The sequence below is a fragment of the Hylobates moloch genome, unplaced genomic scaffold (genome assembly GCF_009828535.3).
Source record: "Hylobates moloch isolate HMO894 unplaced genomic scaffold, HMol_V3 SCAFFOLD_16, whole genome shotgun sequence".
Classification (NCBI taxonomy): Eukaryota; Metazoa; Chordata; class Mammalia; order Primates; family Hylobatidae; genus Hylobates; species Hylobates moloch.
The window spans coordinates 72,972,825-72,990,159 of NW_026652291.1; the positions used below are offsets into that span (position 1 = coordinate 72,972,825).

At 40.6% G+C, this 17,335-nt stretch overlaps 1 pseudogene; it reads right to left on the reverse strand.

The window, feature by feature from the left end:
• Positions 1-1,050: 1,050 nt before the first annotated feature.
• On the reverse strand, positions 1,051-2,242 carry LOC116484714 (interleukin enhancer-binding factor 2-like; annotated as a pseudogene).
• Between the last annotated feature and the right edge of the window lie 15,093 nt (positions 2,243-17,335).

Consider the following 17,335-nt stretch of genomic DNA (forward strand, 5'->3'; position numbering starts at 1 on the left):
TATTTTGTACCTACTGTTTTAAAACTACTGTATATATTTGTACATGTGACAAGCAGCTATTAAATGTTATAATGATTGTTTTAGTATACTGTCATTAAAAGGCATTTATCAAGTGCTTGTTTTAGTGTAGCCCTATCTTAGGTGAGAGAAAAGAGGGCCTCCTTGATATGTAACATTCCACTGATAAAATTTGCAGTCTGTTCTTAAAACACTGTATATTCTGATGAGGAAAGTACAAAAGGTCTCAACATGTATTAATTTTATGCCTTTTCTGTAGACAAAGGAAGTGGGAAGAACAGTTTCTGTTCTCAGGCAGGTCTATTTGGGGATAAAAATAGGATATGAAATAGAATGCAATAAACAAGTTACATAGCTATCCTTTTTGACGTCCAGGTCGGGCAGTGAGGTTAGGCTGGAAGACCTCTTACGTTGTGAAAGCTTGGTTAAAGATAGGAGTTGACATGGCCTGAGTGTCAGCCAGTGGGGTTCTCTGTCACCAGATGGCTTTGTTAATTTGCAAAGTCCACAAAAAGCCATCCATAGTCATTGCTCTCTTTCTCTGCCGAGTCCGTTAGTCTTCAGGCTTATATCATCCAAATTAACGAAAGGAAAATCTATAAACAACAGCTTCACTGGGAGTTACGTCTCTAAGGAAAAAGCAGAAATTTGTAGATCTTCAAAGCAGTGTTTGCTCTCAGGTATCTCCTTTTATATTTATTTATTTATTTACGCCCTATTAGGAAGTACTTTCGTTGTTTTTCTTAGAAAAAGTTTTCCAGACACTAACAGCTCACAACATTTCAACAGCAAAGTTATTAGTTGAGAGAGGGGTTTTCAGGAGTTGGGGATTCTAGAGTATGAGGAAGAAATGTTGCTATCCTGCTTCATTATAGATGGATGGCATAGGTCATAAATGGGAGACTCTGGCTGCTAAGCCAATATCAAAACCCACTGGACTGACACTTCCTTCTACATAGTTTATTTTCCTTCCTGTTGTCTTCCTGTCCCATGGAAACGCCTGCCACCCTGTAAAGCCCACTGGCAGATAGCTTAGGCTCTAGTCTTCCCCCTTGGGTAGGAAAGGGAGTGAAGGGAAGGCCACTCCTGAGTTTCCATGCTTTCCTGTTTCTCTCCTTGGGGTGGTTCTTCTGTATTCTCCTTTTCTTCCTCTCCTTCCTGTTTCTCTGGCAGCTTCTCATAAGCCTTTTCCGAAGCTGTTACTATCACTCCATCCCAGGTAGATATTTCAGAAGCAAGATGGCTGGCATCATCCTCCTGGCCAAGGATCTTCCTAAAGCCACCAGAGGATTCAGACCAGAGTCGGAGCTGTGTGGCAGACCATGTCCTGCAGTTGCATGATGATGACTGTGTATACTCTCACAGGGGTCAGTGACACCCAGTGACCCTAGCAGGAACTGTCCTGCAGCCAGAATCTGCAAGCAATGCTCATATGCAACATTTAGGGCCAAAGACTGTCTGGTGAGGTTGTTCATCGCAGCAGAATGACCCAGTAGGTCAAGGATCCAGGATGTGAGTGGCTCAAAGCCAGGAAAACAAACCCTCGAGTCCTTGAGTAGTCCGATGAGAACTTTATGGACTGAGAGGCACTTCTCTCAATCCAGCAGGCAGGTCAGATGACTGCCAAGGCATTCTGCAATACCTTGCTATCCAAATAGACTTTGGGGTCCAGTTTTCCAACATTGAGTGACACTGTTGTAATGAGAATCTTCACTGGAGCATTAGAAGAACTGATTTCAAGCCAGTTTTGTTGGTCAGCACGGTCAAAACTTCAGAAGGATCCTGTGCTGTGGGGCTTTCCACAGCTTTGTTCCCCAGGGCAGTAACAGCTTCCAGTGTGGGCAGAGTCTTTAGTATTACCACCAGGGCAGCTGCACTGTGGCCTGTAGCCATCTTTCTCTTTTTGTACGATCCCGCCTGTCAGACTTCTTGAATTTGCACTTCAAATTAGAGCCACAATCAAATTATCAGTCACGTTGTTTATTTTTGTCCCCAGAGAAAGGACAGAGTCCTGTTCAGCAGAGCTGGGAGCCAGGTACTGATCGCTCTTCAGCAAGGCCTCACTGAAGGCCATTTCCTCGGGTGCTGGCTTGACCCCGGGGAAGGGCATTTCACACAGATAGAAATCAAATGGGATATGTGGCACAAAGAGCCCGAACCCTCCTCCTGGGCCTCTTCTGGAACCAAAGCACCCACCACGACTGTGGCCTCTGTCACCTCTCATGGCACCTTAAATCCCCCACACTGGAGGCTGCACTAACTACCCCTTTCCTCTCAGATACCTCGTTTTAAATCGTGGTAGGCTTAAACTTTATAAGCCTTTAGCATTACACATTACATTGTTTATCTTTCATTCTCTAGCATTTATGAAGGCAGAATTTTCCTCTCCAAATTGTAATGTGATGATGAAATAGCAGAAGAGATCTCACTTTTCTCCCCTTGGAAGAAATATGGAATTCAGAAATACAATCTAAAATCTGTCCTCAGCTCAGCCATTCCTGGTGCAGCGTTACAGTTGTCCAGAGAGGGCAAATTGCCTTTAGAGTTGAGAGGGACTGTCACAAGATTCTCTAGTTATTCCTGTAACTAGAATGCATTAGCCTTAGAAGAGGTGTTTGTATACTGGGTGAGGGATCCTAGTTTGAATGAGTGAATGAATAAGTGAGGAATCTAAAAGGCCATTGGGAGGCTTAAAGAATGGCAGCTCCTTCTTCTCTGGCTCTGTTGTGACTCATCATTGGGAAAATAAGCAGCCTTCACTTTAGTAGAGGGCAAGGCAGCATCCTCAGTGGAAATCCTGCCATGCAGTTGGAATTAGTGTTCTGGGAAAAGGCTGAGAGTTCAGCAGAGTTTATTAACTTGGGAGCTGGAATTCTAGAAGAGCAGCTATGGGAAGATGATTTGCTAAGGAAGAACGTAGAACCAAATTGGAGTGACTGTGTGGGAGGGGCGGGTTGACTAGAGAGGCTTATACTTTGGCAGCTTAGGAAGACCTGGATGAAATGGAAGGTCAGTTGAAATGATCTCAAGCTTCCATTGTGAAATTGTTTCCATTCTGCAGCTTTAGGGGTATGTGAGATCTTGTCATCTTTCCTCTGTCCTGTAATCTCTCCACAAGGCATGTGCTCCATACAGCCCAGCACATAGTAGGTGTTCAACACAAATTTATGGATAGCATGAATTCATTAAGAAGCATACAGACAGGAAATGCAGAATACAAGCTTAGGTCTTCATTGCTGCTAACTGCTAGATCTTCTGTGTCTCCAAATTATTTTTGTTAAATTAGTTCAAATACTTGCAGTACTTTCCTGTGGAAGATGGATTCAGCCAGTTCAAAACTACCTCTAAGGGCAGAACTGAGGACACTGGTAGCAGTTAGTGGGAAGTAGATTTTGGCTTAGAATTTTCTAATAACTAAAGTTCAGAATTAAAAGGGTGCTGTTTTTTAAAAAGTAGTGAGCCTCCTAACACAGGAAGCATGCAAGTAAAAAACTGAACGTCTATGTCTTAGGGATGTTTTAGAGAGGATCCCTTCCACCACCAAGAGTTTCATATTATTTCTGTTATTGCGTTAAGTGATGGTCTAATATGATAAAATAGAAGTAATCTATTTTGGAAAGGAGACACAGATACAATTATTGAAAAGCACAATAGAGAAAAAGATTGCATCTATATTATTGTTATATAACCATAGGCCAATATGTCTAGTACATAGCATTAGAAAATGTGTCAGGGTGTAGTAAGTAACTTTTTAGAATGCCCTATGCAGAATGTAGGAGCAAATCTGAATTAAAAAGGCAGAAACTGAAGAGGACTGGAGTCATTAGGGAAGGCTTCGTGGGCCAGCTGGTTCTTTAACAGGGGCTTGGAAAAGGTTAGAATGAGGACAGGCAAAGGGGAAGTCCCTGCAGGGAGGACTGTGCAGGAGTATTAGTGGGAGGAGGTGTTGGGAGGAGGCAGGATGATTGGGCTCACTCAGGCTCTCTGTACGTATGTGCTTTGCACAGAGAAGAGGGGAACAATCAATGGTCATTTGAGGGAATGACACACACTTAAATCCCTCTTGTCTGAAATCCTGCAGTATCCTGAGTTCCATTGGCTTGCGGGCTGAGGGACCTGGGAGTCCCAGCTGGGTTCCTAACTAGCTGTTTGGTCAGACACATCACTTAACCACCCTGAGCCTTGTTTTTCTCAATTATAAGCCAAGACAGTTGGTTAAATCAGTGCTTCTTAAACTTTAATGTGCAAATGGAGATATTGTTAAAATGTAGCTCTGATTTCAGGGTCTGGGTAGGACTTGAGATTCTGCATTGCTAACAGGCTCCCAGGAGATGGCGATGGTATGGTCAGCAGACCACCCTTTGAGCAGTAAGGGGTTGTATGACCTAGGTACCTCCGTGATATGAGCACTCTACAAACTAGTTTTAATTATGGTCTCATACTTTTTTTTTCGTAGTTGTTTTCTTATTAGGTAGTACAATTGAGAAGTATCTAGCACAGAGCTGAGTCCACAGTGGCTACTCAGTAACATTTGTTTATTCACGTAAAGTTTCTCCCGTGGATACGGTGCTTACCTTAGAAGTGCAGTCGTTTTTGTTCAGTCCTGCATTTCAAACATGTAGTGCAGGTTCAGCAAATCTAATAAAACTCAAAGAAAAGTCTCAGTGCTTTTTAGATCTCGTCTCTTGTCTCATGACTCCTGTTTCTTCCAGTAGGAAAGGAAGTAATGCGCTGTCTAAATATCTGATTGTTGCGTTGCTTTAGGGAAAAACAATTAGATTGCCTTGCTATTTGCCAAATAGATGGAATGAAGGTTTCACTCCATTAACACTCATTCCATGAGTCATTCTAGATTCTTGACAGTATGCCAGTAAACCCCAGTTAATTCACCAAAATTGCCGCTGGTAGCATTTTGCCTCTGCAGGTAACCAGCAGCACTGTAATCACTTACTCCACAAAGATAATGAGGTTGTATGGTTTCTATTTATGCTACCAATTTGTTTTAATATTGTTATTGTTCCTTTTACAGTAAGGCAGATTGGTCTCTGTCTTAAAGGACTGAGAAAGAAGGGTATTAAAGTTCCCAAACTGAATGTAAGTATTAATATTGAAAATAGTATTATTGTGTTTTGGACTGACAGTAGTAATTTATAAGTGTTCTAAAGAGGTTTTATTGATTGAATATATACTTATTTGATCTTCAAGATTTTTACCAGACTCCAGTTGGCTTCTAACAAAAGGTTTATACAGATAATGAGATTCCTTCCAGTTCTAAAACACTATAACCTCATGAAATATGACCAAGAGTAATGTACACACAGGACAATTTACACTTGGGAAATGAAGTCGACCAAGTTGTTCCTGAGGTTTTTTTGCTTGCCACCTAATATAAGATAATATCATTGAAAAGAAAGAAGAGAAAATACAGATACAAGCATTTGTCCTTCAAGATAATCTAATAACTCAGTAATAAAAATCTGTCACACAGATTTGGTATGAAATCTCTGCAAATCAGGGAAATCCATTACAACAACCAATCTAATAGAACATCAACATACCACTGAATTTGTTTTGTAAAGAAATATGCTGTCTGTACCCAAGCCATACTTAAGGATTATTCCATAGTTTATTTTGGTTGAGAAAAACTAATTTGAGTCACAAGACTTTAGATAAGTGTCAGAAGTCCATATTTAACTTGTTTAGGCAAAAGCCATATTTAATGGAAGGATCTTGGGGTAGCCGACATGACTGAAAGAAGAGTAGGACAACCAAGTCACCAGCCGGGCAGGAAGGAGTGCAGCGGGGCCTCTGGAACCCTCAAACCAGGAACCAGCTTGTCAGGACTTTGTCTGTCTTTTTGGTTTTTACTTCTCTTGGTGCCGGCTCTATTTTCTCCCACTGCAGACCAGCTTTCTCCACGTGGCAGTTAATGGGGCTGTGGACACCTTGCATGGGAGTTCTTTTACAACTTCTATCAGAGAGACAGACTGACTCTCCCAGATTAATTTTTTTAATAGGCTAGGGGAGAACTCTGGTTGGCCGGGTCAGGTGGCTGATCAGCCTCGGATGCCAGCTGTGACTAGGAGGGCAGCATCATGTAAGAACATGCCACATTTTCTTGTAACCACATGGTTGGAGTTGGGAAGGGGGAAGTTAATTCCAATATGAGGGAGGAATACATTTGCTAAAAGGTGGAGACCAGTGGCTGGGCAAGGACTCCCAATGTGTTGGTCCATAAAATAGTTTGGAGTAGCACCCTATCCTTGCTTTAATCCTCCTTGCCCCTCTACGGCTTACAGCAGGTTGGGAATTCTATGCTAGGTGTTCTATAGTCCTATCATATAAGCTGCAGGGGTCTTGCACCATCTACTCCTTAGAAAACAAAACTGCCAGTGTTTCCTGGGCCCCACACTTGTCTATGTGGTGGGTCTATTACTGCTTTTGTAATCGATTAGCCTGAGTTACAGAAGAGGGAAAGGATAGGCTGACAGATGGTATTTGCAGTAGGTGCAGAAGAAGATTTGAGCATCTCCTAATACAAGTCCCCTTCCTACTCCTCCCTCCTGTCTGCCCCCACCAGCCAAGGAACATGTGTGGTCCTCACAAGCAGACTGCAAGCCACCCAGGAGGCAAGAACAATAGCATGCATGCCTTTAAATCCTGGGAATCTCTGAATACGGTTCTTACACAGCATGAAAGTGTAACACATATTTATAGATTTGATGTTAAGCCAAATTTAACCTGTATAAAAATATAAGAGATGTAGCCGAGTTACATTGTGATTTTTAAAGTTCCTCAAATGTGAGCATTTTGCATGCAGTGTGCACATTGCTATTGTTTCCAAGTGTAAGTAAGAGGGCAGAGTCCTATTTATTGGTAATTCTATTATAGATCTATAATCGATGTATGATACTCTTCTTAAAGACACAGCTACAGCAGTTTTAATTATTCACCCATAATGAATGAACCTGGTCCCTGCTTAAGAAATGCAAGATTTGTATGTTTCAAGCATATTCTCTCTTACAGGCAGACACTAATGAATCCTATGAAGGTAATAGACTCTTATCATTGAACCAGAGCCTGAACAAATGTGTTCATTAGTCTTACTTGTCTTCTGATGATACATAAGTTGAATCTTGAGCTGGACACATGTCCAGATTTAAACTTCTTTAAGACATAGGGGTTATATTTTAACAGAAAACTTTATAATCAGTGGATTGTTATCATTTGTTGTAGAAAAGAATTTGCTTCTGATGCTTATCATGAAGATTCTTATGGATACTTTGCATTTTTTCCTAAATGGAAATCTTTTTATTATTTTTTCCTGACTTTATAAGTAACACATTCTCTTTGTAGGAAATTTAAACACTTCAGAGGTGAATATTAAATTTAAACAATTCAAAACTCCCATAATTATATTCGTCAAAAAAACACTGTTAACATTTTGATGCATACTTATTTATATTATTTAACAAGCTCTTGTACAGCAATTTGTATACACTAAGCTCTTGTCCATCCACTTTACAATTGTGCCTCATTTATTTCTCTTGACAACCCTATGAGGTATTATCATTTCCCTATTTACAGAGAAGGAAATGGAGTCTCAGAGGCTTTAATAACTTACACAAAAGTACATGGTTATAAGTGGCAAAGTTGGGATTCCAACAGAGACCCTCTGACTCCAGAGTCCCTGCTCTTAGTTATATACCAGGCCTCTGTGCATCCTTCCATATCTCCATGCCTAAAATTTAAAAAAATATAGCCCATGTTTCCAAGTTGACCTGCCTCCTGCAGTCAATTTTTCCTTTAATAGCCTCTTAAAATGGGTCGAGACCCCATCCACGGAAAGTGGGAAGTCCACTGTGCCTTTTCCCCAGTATTTCTGTGAATTCCCGGCTGTGTTGTGTTCTGGGACATTCTTCTGAATCCTACTCCCTCACAGCATCTTGTCCATACATTTGCTATCTTGTCTCTTTGTCTCTGGACACCTTCTCAATGTACCACTAACATAGATAAAGTGGTTATATGTAGAGAATTTTTCCTGAAGATCTGAGGATAGGGAAGATAATTAAAATTAGGAAAAAAATTAACACAATGTTTGAAACGATTGTTCTTAGACCCTGAGGGAAAATTAAAATGTCAAAAATTTAAAAATAGTTCCTCTTTGGACACATTCCAACTCCCAATATTACTTTCCTATCTTGTGAGCTGCTTTCTCTCTGGCTCCTCTCAATTACTTTTTTCCTTGTTTGATATTCTTAACCCCCACCCTTCCACTTTTTTTGAGACAGAGTCTCCCTCTATTGCCCAGGCTGGAGTCCAGCGGTACAATCTCAGCTCACTGCAACCTCCACCTCCCGGGCTCAAGTGATTCTACTGCCTCAGCCTCCCAAGTAGCTGGAATTACAGGTGCCCGCCACTGCTCTCGGCTTACTTTTGTATTTTTAGTAGAGGGGTTTTGCCATGTTGTCCAGGCCCGCCTGGAACTCTTGACCTCAGTGATCCGCCCTCCTTGGCCTCCCAAAGTGCTGGGATTACAAGAGGTGAGCCACCATGCTCAGTCCCCTTTTCACCTAGGTTATCACCCCTAAACGCCAGTCCTTTCTTCCTTTATTATGCAAAATGACTTAGCTCTACTTCTAAATTTTAAAATCTGTTGTTTTTCCAGTGGTTCTCAATTGGTGGGTGGTGGCGTAAATATGAGTTTGCCTTTCAGAAGCTATTTTTGTTGTGATAACAAAGAATTATTCAGCTCTAAATGTCAGTAGCGCTGAGGCTGAAAAACCCCAATCTATAAAAACTGTTTATTTTGCTTTTGGGAACTGTTTTCCTTCACTTGAATGGTGTAATTTTGGGGCAGCCCAAATTACCTAGTAGTCATAGTATATACTATGTAAGTCATAGTGCCTACATAATATGTACAGAGTAAACCACAGTGCCTGCTCTCTGACTCTTGCAGTGAGCACCCACAAGGCTGGCTCCAATTTTGGGGGACTGGCTGTGGACATTTGGATCAAGTTGGACCAATCCTCACCTGGATTGTATTCTACAGATGCCTTCCTGCATGTGTGGAGGGAGGGAATTGACAGGGATATTCATTGCAACACCATTTGTGATAGCAAAAGCTCAATAACAACCCAAGTGCTCATCAATAGGTGACCGATTAAATTACGGTAAAGCCGTACAAAGAAATACCATCAGGTCGTTTGTACCAGTACCAGGTTAACTGGGTAAACTTAGAACTACATTTCCCAGAACGCCTTTCCTGTAGGATTCTACATGAGAATTGGCCAAAAGAGGAATTAGTGGGACATTTGGAAGGTGGAAGTGAACAGTACCTGTTACTCTCTTAAAGTCATGGAGATTGGATGGGAGACAGACTCAGAGAGGCTGGTGGTTGCTGGCAAGCCCTCACTCTTCTTTGCCCCATGTTCAGCTTCTCCTCCTGACTGGCACCTTGCTAGAGACCCACAGAGGAAACAGCTTCCCATAGATTCCTCCCCAGCTTCCCCTTTGTTGACTCGCTTTGTGGCCTGAAGTACTGTAGGGCTTTTCGTATTGACTAGCAACTCTTCAGAAACGTCAGACTCTCCCTCCCAGATCTTTACTTCCCCAGCTCCCCCAACACTTGTACAAGGTCTAATTTGTATACTATCTCTCTCAACCCATAACTTTAAGTGGTTTTGCCTCCCTGATAAACTTTGGCTGATACAACTACATGACCTTAAAAAATAATGCAGCTGCTCCATATGCCAATATAAATTCATCTCCTAGATAAAAGGGAAAAGAGCAAGGTGCTAAACTGATGAAAAATGTTACAGATAAAGCTAGAGTCCCCTTTGACCAATACCTCTAAGCCTGGTCCCCATTTCTTTCCCCTAGAGATTAATACTATTATTAGCTCTAAGTCAATTCTTATGGTCTGAGGAAGAGTCCTTAGCAAATTGTAACTCCTGTAGGAGATATTTTGCTAAGATTCTTTTATTAACATATATATAAGTAACATACATTAAAATGCACAGATTTTAAGTGCTCACATGATGAGTTTTGGTAATCATATATACCTGTGTAACATCACCCCTTAAAAAGATATGGAACATTTCCACCCTCCACCATTTTCCTTGTGCAATTTTCTAGAAAATTACCCTACTTCTGCAACCATGATCTCATTCCTAGCTCCATAAATTTGTTTACCTGTATTTGGCTTTCGTAGGAATGGAATTATATAATGAGTACTCTTATGAGTCTGGCTTCTTTCATTCAACATAATGTTTTTGAGATTTGTCCATGTTGTTTTATGTATTAGTAGTTCATACTTTTTATGCTTGAATATTCCATTGTATGAATCTACCTTCCTGTTGATGGACATTTAAGTTGTTTCCAGTTTGAGGCTATTCTAAATTCCTGTAAGTTTTTTAATATAGCAAAGAGATTGTTGAGATTATGGTTATTAATATTTTAAAGATTGTATAATCTCTACTTTAATTTTCCCAGAGAACTTTACCTCCTTCCACAAGGAATCACAAATTAGGTACAAAGTTATGATTTCTGTTTTTTTTTTCAGAGCCTTTCCATAGTTGTGGGAAAGAAGATGGATAAAGTTATTGTTAATCTACAGAGGAAGGAATGATGCCAAGTTTTTCAAGGCTTCCAGAGTCACAGGAGGAGTCACTTGGTAAATCCAGGAGCAGAAACCAGGTACCAGTTGGAAGACCACAATGTGTTTGTTCAGACCTGTTGGCCCCCTGGATCCTTAGCAAAAGACCACAAAGACAAGTGTTGAATGCAGCTTTTAAAAGTATGGAAGGGACGGTAAGACAATTCTAAGCGTGGACTAGAATATAATTTAAGGTTTCTGTGACACAGTGTTAGAACTCTTTCCTAGAATTATGAGAGCTGAACTAACAGCTCCCGGATAATCGAAGCATAATAATTAATCTAGAAAAGTGGCCTCTTCTTTTCTGTGGTTGAACCTAAGTGTAGTTTTTACTTTTAACTAAAACCAGGTCAATTAAGACCACTGGAACTCTGTGACTGAGGATGTGTGGTATTTATTGGGAATTTAAAATAAGATTTTTGTTCTTTTATAAATTTTAATATAGATTGTTTTCCCTATAGTATTTAGTGTTAATTAATGGGGCTGACACAATTAATGGCATCGAGAACATATAATTATATTTATTATACTAATAAATTATGCAATTACATAATTGTTTTACTAGGTTAAGTGATCTTATAGATATTTTTATCTGTTTTTGCAACAGCTTTATCCTGATTTCTCTGTGAGAAAGCTTTTAATGTTTCAAAAATTTTGAGATAGACTTTTGTTAAATTAATCTCATGAAAAATAGTATATCTTTTTCAGTAACTGGGGATTTTCGTAAAAGCCATCGAAGATATAATATTAAAAGATCTGCTGTTAAGATAGCTGTTGTCATAAAAAACTGTTGATGAATTTTGAATTTTGACTATTAACTGTCCATGCTAATCAGATATTCAGAGAACAATAAGCAGCATTTGCTGAATTCATTTTTAAGGAAGTCTCAGTTAATATAACTGATTCTTTTAAATCTCCTCCTAAAAGAAGGTATATATTTGAAATATGCTCTTGCTCAAAGTTTAAGATCTGCAACAATTTATCATGCTCTTAGAGTCTAGTCTTAAGCAATTTAATATCATTGTGACAGGTATTTATTTACCACTGAAGTAAGAATCATTATTTGCTGACACTTTATGATTTATCTTCAAGTAGTCGTATTAGATGTGATAGGAATGAATTAACTTAATTTTATCAAGATGCTCATAACTTTATTTCCCCCATAGAGGCAGCAAAGCAGTCTTCTTGCATGCTACACATCTGATTTTTCTCTTCCCAATGCTATTTTTTTCAGTTCGTGCTTCATTAGTAAAAATATGGGTCCTAATTTAAAACACACTCAATTCTGAACCCAGAATATTCCTTTAAGTAGATATATTTGAGTAGGTCTGTTCTCTTGAAGGATAGCTTTCACCCAAATGCAGTGTCTGTTTAGTATTTTTGTGCCATAGAATAATACGTTTTGAATGTTGTTATTTACCTGTAAGTTCTTTACCCTTAGTTTTTTGCTCTGTCTGCAGGTTAAGTGACTAGCCTAAGGTAAGAGCCAGATTTGGAGCTTGGAATCTGATAGCCCTTAGGGTGCTTTATTCCCTGAGCCAATCCACACTTCTACCTCAGTAAAGGAATCATCTGAGGGCTCAGCTTTTCCTCTGCAAGAAACCTGCTCTCTGGGACAGTAAGTCACGCCCCCTGTGAAAACATCTAAAAAACGTATTCATCTTTGTTATTGCTTCACGGCATCCTAAGAGTACAGAGTGCTAGCCTCTTCGTGAGGGAAGCCTACTGAAGGCAGGCTGCTGTGTAATGCCATGGATCTGAATTTCAGTGGACCACTCTCTCTGTATCAATCATGTCGTTATACAGAGACCATAATGCGTGAATGACGTCGCATGTCTGAGAAAAAAATATGAGTTTTGTGATTTGGCTGAATGAAAAAGTGCTGTGTCCAGGATCACAATACCTTTTCTGACCTCAACTGAATATTGCAGTCTAAATCACCACACAGTTCAGGTCTTATTTCCATATGGTGGCATCTGATACTGTTCATTTCCTGTTTGGGTGTCAGTCTTGCCTCTCTCAGAACATGCTGAACTGTTTGTGTTGGGGGAGCAAGTCATATCATTAGTATCCTTTAGTACATCTGCTATGGTCTGAATGTTTGTGTCTCCTCCCCTACAAATTTATATCTGGAAATTCTATCCCTCAAGGTGATAATATTAGGAGGTGGGGCTTTTTGGGAGGTGATTGGGTCATGAGGGTAGAACCCTTGTGAATGGGATTAGCAATCTTGTACAATAGGCCCAAGGGAACTCATTCATCCCTTCCACCATGTGAGGACAAGGTGAGAATGTGCTATCTATGAACCAGGAAGCAGACCCTCAGCAGACAATGAATCTCCCAGTCCCTTGACTTTGGACATCTTAACCTCCAGAACTGTGAGAAATTCCTGTTGTTATCAGCCAGCCCTTTTATAGTATTTTGTGATAGCAGCCGGAATGGACTAAAACAATGTCTAAGACATTTGGCTGATTTAATTGTTCACTGAAAGAACTTTTTTCAAGGATATGGTACATAATTATATGAATGTCCTTTATTGTCAGCAATACTGACTGTACAACTTATGAAGTATAATATCATGATGATTAAGAGCTTGGGTTCTGGAATCTGACTATAACATTTCTTCTACTTGCTATCTTTGGAATCTGAGACACATTCGTTAACCTCTTTGGGTCTTAGTTTCCTCATCTGTAAAGAAGAATAATAAGGGTTACTACCCATAGTGTCGTTATGAGTTTTAGATGAGTTACTATTGGTAAAGCAGAGAGCAGTGTCTGGCACGTAAGAAGGGCTTGCTATTGCTATTGTAAGAAATAGTTAAGCCTATAGGGTCTTGACATTCAGGTTGGCTATAGTTTGTGGGTTCAGGAAACCTGAAGATTCTATTCACACCTGGCCTAGGACCTCTGTGAAAAGTTTTGAGTTATGACTCCAGAGCTGGCTCTGGTAAGTTCCCAATGGGTCAGATGAGTACATGTGAGAAGTGGAATTGAGTATGAATATAGCCATTTGCAAGAATTTTGGCCTGAGGCTAAGATGAGTTAAATTGATTGACTCAGAAGTCGTGGCAATAGGCTAGCCCTGCGTACTAGAAGTTCTGTTATTTCAGCAAGAAATAGTTAAAGAAAATTCATCAAAGGATCCTAAGGCTCAATGAAATTCTGAATTCAAAATCTCTTTCAGCAAAGTCACTTACCGTTATAGTAGGTTCCAGTTAGTTGAAGTGTAGTCAACCCCAGCTTTGGTTAAATAATCATGTGGTTCTGAACCACATGGAGCAAATGGTAATGGAGAAGCAAATGGTCACTCATCTCCAAAGCTGGTCCACAGGGAAGTCTCCTTTCCAGCACGCACACTTGTTCGGTCTTCTCCCCATGAATCCAGGATGGTCCTCCAACTTGCTTTTGCCCCCACAGAGTGCAGGGGATGCAATGCTCTGTGGCTTCTGAGGCTAGGTCATAAGAAGGCTCACAGATTTTGCCTTTCTTCCTGGAAGGCTCTGGGGGAGGCTAGTCATGAGGCAAAAAGTCCAACTGTCTGGAAACAGCGATGCTGTGAGACAGTGGTGTACCAAGGCTGGGGGCAGTGGGAATGGTCCACTTAAAAGTACAGAGATTAAAGGGATGCATTGTCTATAAAGAATTTAGAAAATATACTAAAACCAACTAAAAGTTGGTCTTCCTTTTCTTATCAGCATGCACAAGCAATTCTAAACAAGGCTCAGTGATAACATATCACTTCCCATGAGTGGATCACTGCCACTGCCTCTTTCACCCACCCTGCCTCCTGCAAGCCAATGCTGTGAAGCTCAAGCTAGCCATGTGGCAAGGGAGATGTCCGCCCAGTCTCCAGCTGCTCCAGCCATCCCAGCCCAGGCACCAGTCACTTGAGGGAAGAAGCCATCTTGGATGTCCAGCCTAGTCTGGCTTTGAGAAGACTCTAGCTCCTGCTGCCATCTTACTGCAGTTTCATGAAGGATCAAATGTCATAGCCATTCAGCTGAGCCTTGGCAAACTACAGACTATATAAGGAGTTTTTTTAGGGCACTGTGTTTTGGGGGTAGTTTGTTATGCAGCAGTTGATAAACAGAAAAGAGAAGAGGCATGCAAGAAGAAGAGAGCCTCTTCTATCTCTTAAAATAGCAACAAGTGTCCTTGGCTGTGTGGGGTCTCTAGAGATCAGCTAATCTTGATGTTGACAGAGGCCAAAAGTACTTGATTTCACTACCGGATGGAAATTATATCTGTGTAGATGTTGCTAAGCAACAAGAGATCAGAAACCTATAGAGAGTGACCATATAATGCAAAGCATTGAGTCAGCCAACTGAGTTCCTCCTGCACTTATTTTTTAGAACCCGCTTATAAAAGAAGCAATGTCCACAATGTGTGGGGGGAGGAAAGTCTCCTGGGACCTTCAAAGGAAAGCGTACACTTCATCATAATTTGCCTGCAATGATCAGCAAACTAAAAAGTCAATACATAACCTGAAAAATGGTCATTGTTTGTGATTTAAAAGAAGAGTAAGCTTTAGGAATAAATACTGACAGCACTGGGAACTCTGTCTCATCCTCACATCCTTTGAAAAGGCATTTGTAAGTGTTCAAATCCTTTCCCCTTGAAATACCGCAAAGCTGTAAATATTTATTAAAACATCCAAATCAGTAATGTCTTTCTGAGCTTTACAAGGATATTATTAGGTGGTCAATGAACTTGAGGGTTTTTTTGGAAATCAGTGGGACCTAAAAACTTTTCCTTTGGCTGGTCAGAGAAGCAGGCTGAGAAATGGGGAATCTTACTCAGGGTTTTGTGAATAGCCTAGTAGCAGGTGCACGTTGAAAACACTAATGGTCAGAATGAAGTCTACACCCCTTAACTGTTCCTCACCAGCAATCATTTTCATTATTTCTGCTCAGTGACCTTTCATTCCCTCCATTTTTCTCTGACAATTAGATTTCTTAAATTAAAAAAGGTAGGGGGAGAAATGGTAAGTTCAATAGAAGACAAACAGGAATTGAATGGATGTTTGCATTTATTTTTAATATGTTTTAGCAAAACCTATATGTACCCGCCCCACCCCGCAACACATACACATCATTGGGCTTTAGAGTCCTTGCTGAGATGTGGGTTTGAGGGAGGTAACCACGCGTGGTGAGTTGCAGAGCCTGCCCTCCGCCTGCCAGCGTTGCTGTGGGGAGCACACTCTCTGTCGAGCTCTTTTCTAGCAGACCCACCAAATCCCATGTAAGTGGTCAGAGCACAAATGAGGCTGTCGGTGGGTAGTCCTACCCTATTCATGAGCTCTTTCAGAACAATTTTCATTACTTTTTTTAAATACTGTTTTTGGCAAACACTTGATACTTGAAATAAAAAATGCATGAGTCACCTACTGGGATAGGCACAGTGTGTGGTTCATTGAATTTAGCTAAATTGTGAGTCATCCATCAATAGTCCTCTTGGTGAACATACTTGTAATAATTTCACATATTACAAACAAAAATAGGTATGATTTTCAAGATTCTTGAAGCTGTTTCCCTTGGGGATTCTTTGGATTGTGTTGAGAGTTTTTTGTGTTGCTAGGTGGTGAGAAACTTGTCAGCCTTATTTTCAGATGGATCCAAGGCTTCTGTCTCTGTCACGTGGTAAAAGAACTTTGGTTTGGGAGGCTCAGGGGCAGAGTATGAAGTTGAGTGTCATGAAGTGGGGGAAGCAGGAATTAGCGATTAATATTTGTCCTTGTCAGATCGTTGACTTTTAAGATTGATTTTGGCATCTGAAAAATGTTTGGCTCCACTCTCAGGACAGAGAGCAGTAAGAATATGCACCTGTGCCCCCCACCCCCGTTTTTTCTGATAGGAGAGAGCTGAGCAGGGTGGTTATGTGTCTGTGCACTACTGCCCTCTGTTGGATGGTACTAGAGTTTCTCTATACCCACACCCCAGATGAGTGAGCACTCCTGGTTGGCTGGCAGGTGACCCAGGCAAATATGTCAGTATCGGACTAAGACCAATTAAAAAAAAAATAGTTGGCCTGTATAAGCTAAGAGAGACCTCTCTCTGATGGATAAATAAGAGTGTAGAATTTCTAACCTGTAGGGTTCTTGCTTCTATTCTGGTGGCTGCCAGGCAAGAGGCTGGCATCTGCTGCTGAATGACAGGACAGACTTTGTGATTAAACTGCTAGATCTTTGGCTTTTTTCGGGAAGTGAAAATAATCACAAGATAAAGTATCCTTACTTGCATTTTTCCCCTTTCATAAGTGCAATAGGGCATAAAAGGGCTTTGGCTTTTGGCTACAACCAGAGGTGAAAGTTTTTATATGGGTATAAGAAGAGAAATTAAAGCTCTTTGCAAACTATGGCTAAAGTGCCCGTGTCAGTAAGATGTATACAGTGACGCAGGACACTGGCTGGGAAGTTTTCTTTGTTTTGGCAGATTCCTCTCCCCTCCTTCACCTTCTCCAAGGTAGCGAGAGTAAGTGTCCAGGCAGGAGCCTTGGGGGTCCTGTCCTGCCACTACTGGCTGAGTAACTTGGGAAAGTTGTCTGACTCTTGGAGCACATTTTTTCTCACGTGTAAAATGAGGCATTTGAAGTAGATGCTATCTCAGAGTCGTTTCATTTCTGAGATGCAATAAATTATCTTTTCTTCCTAGATGATAATGTA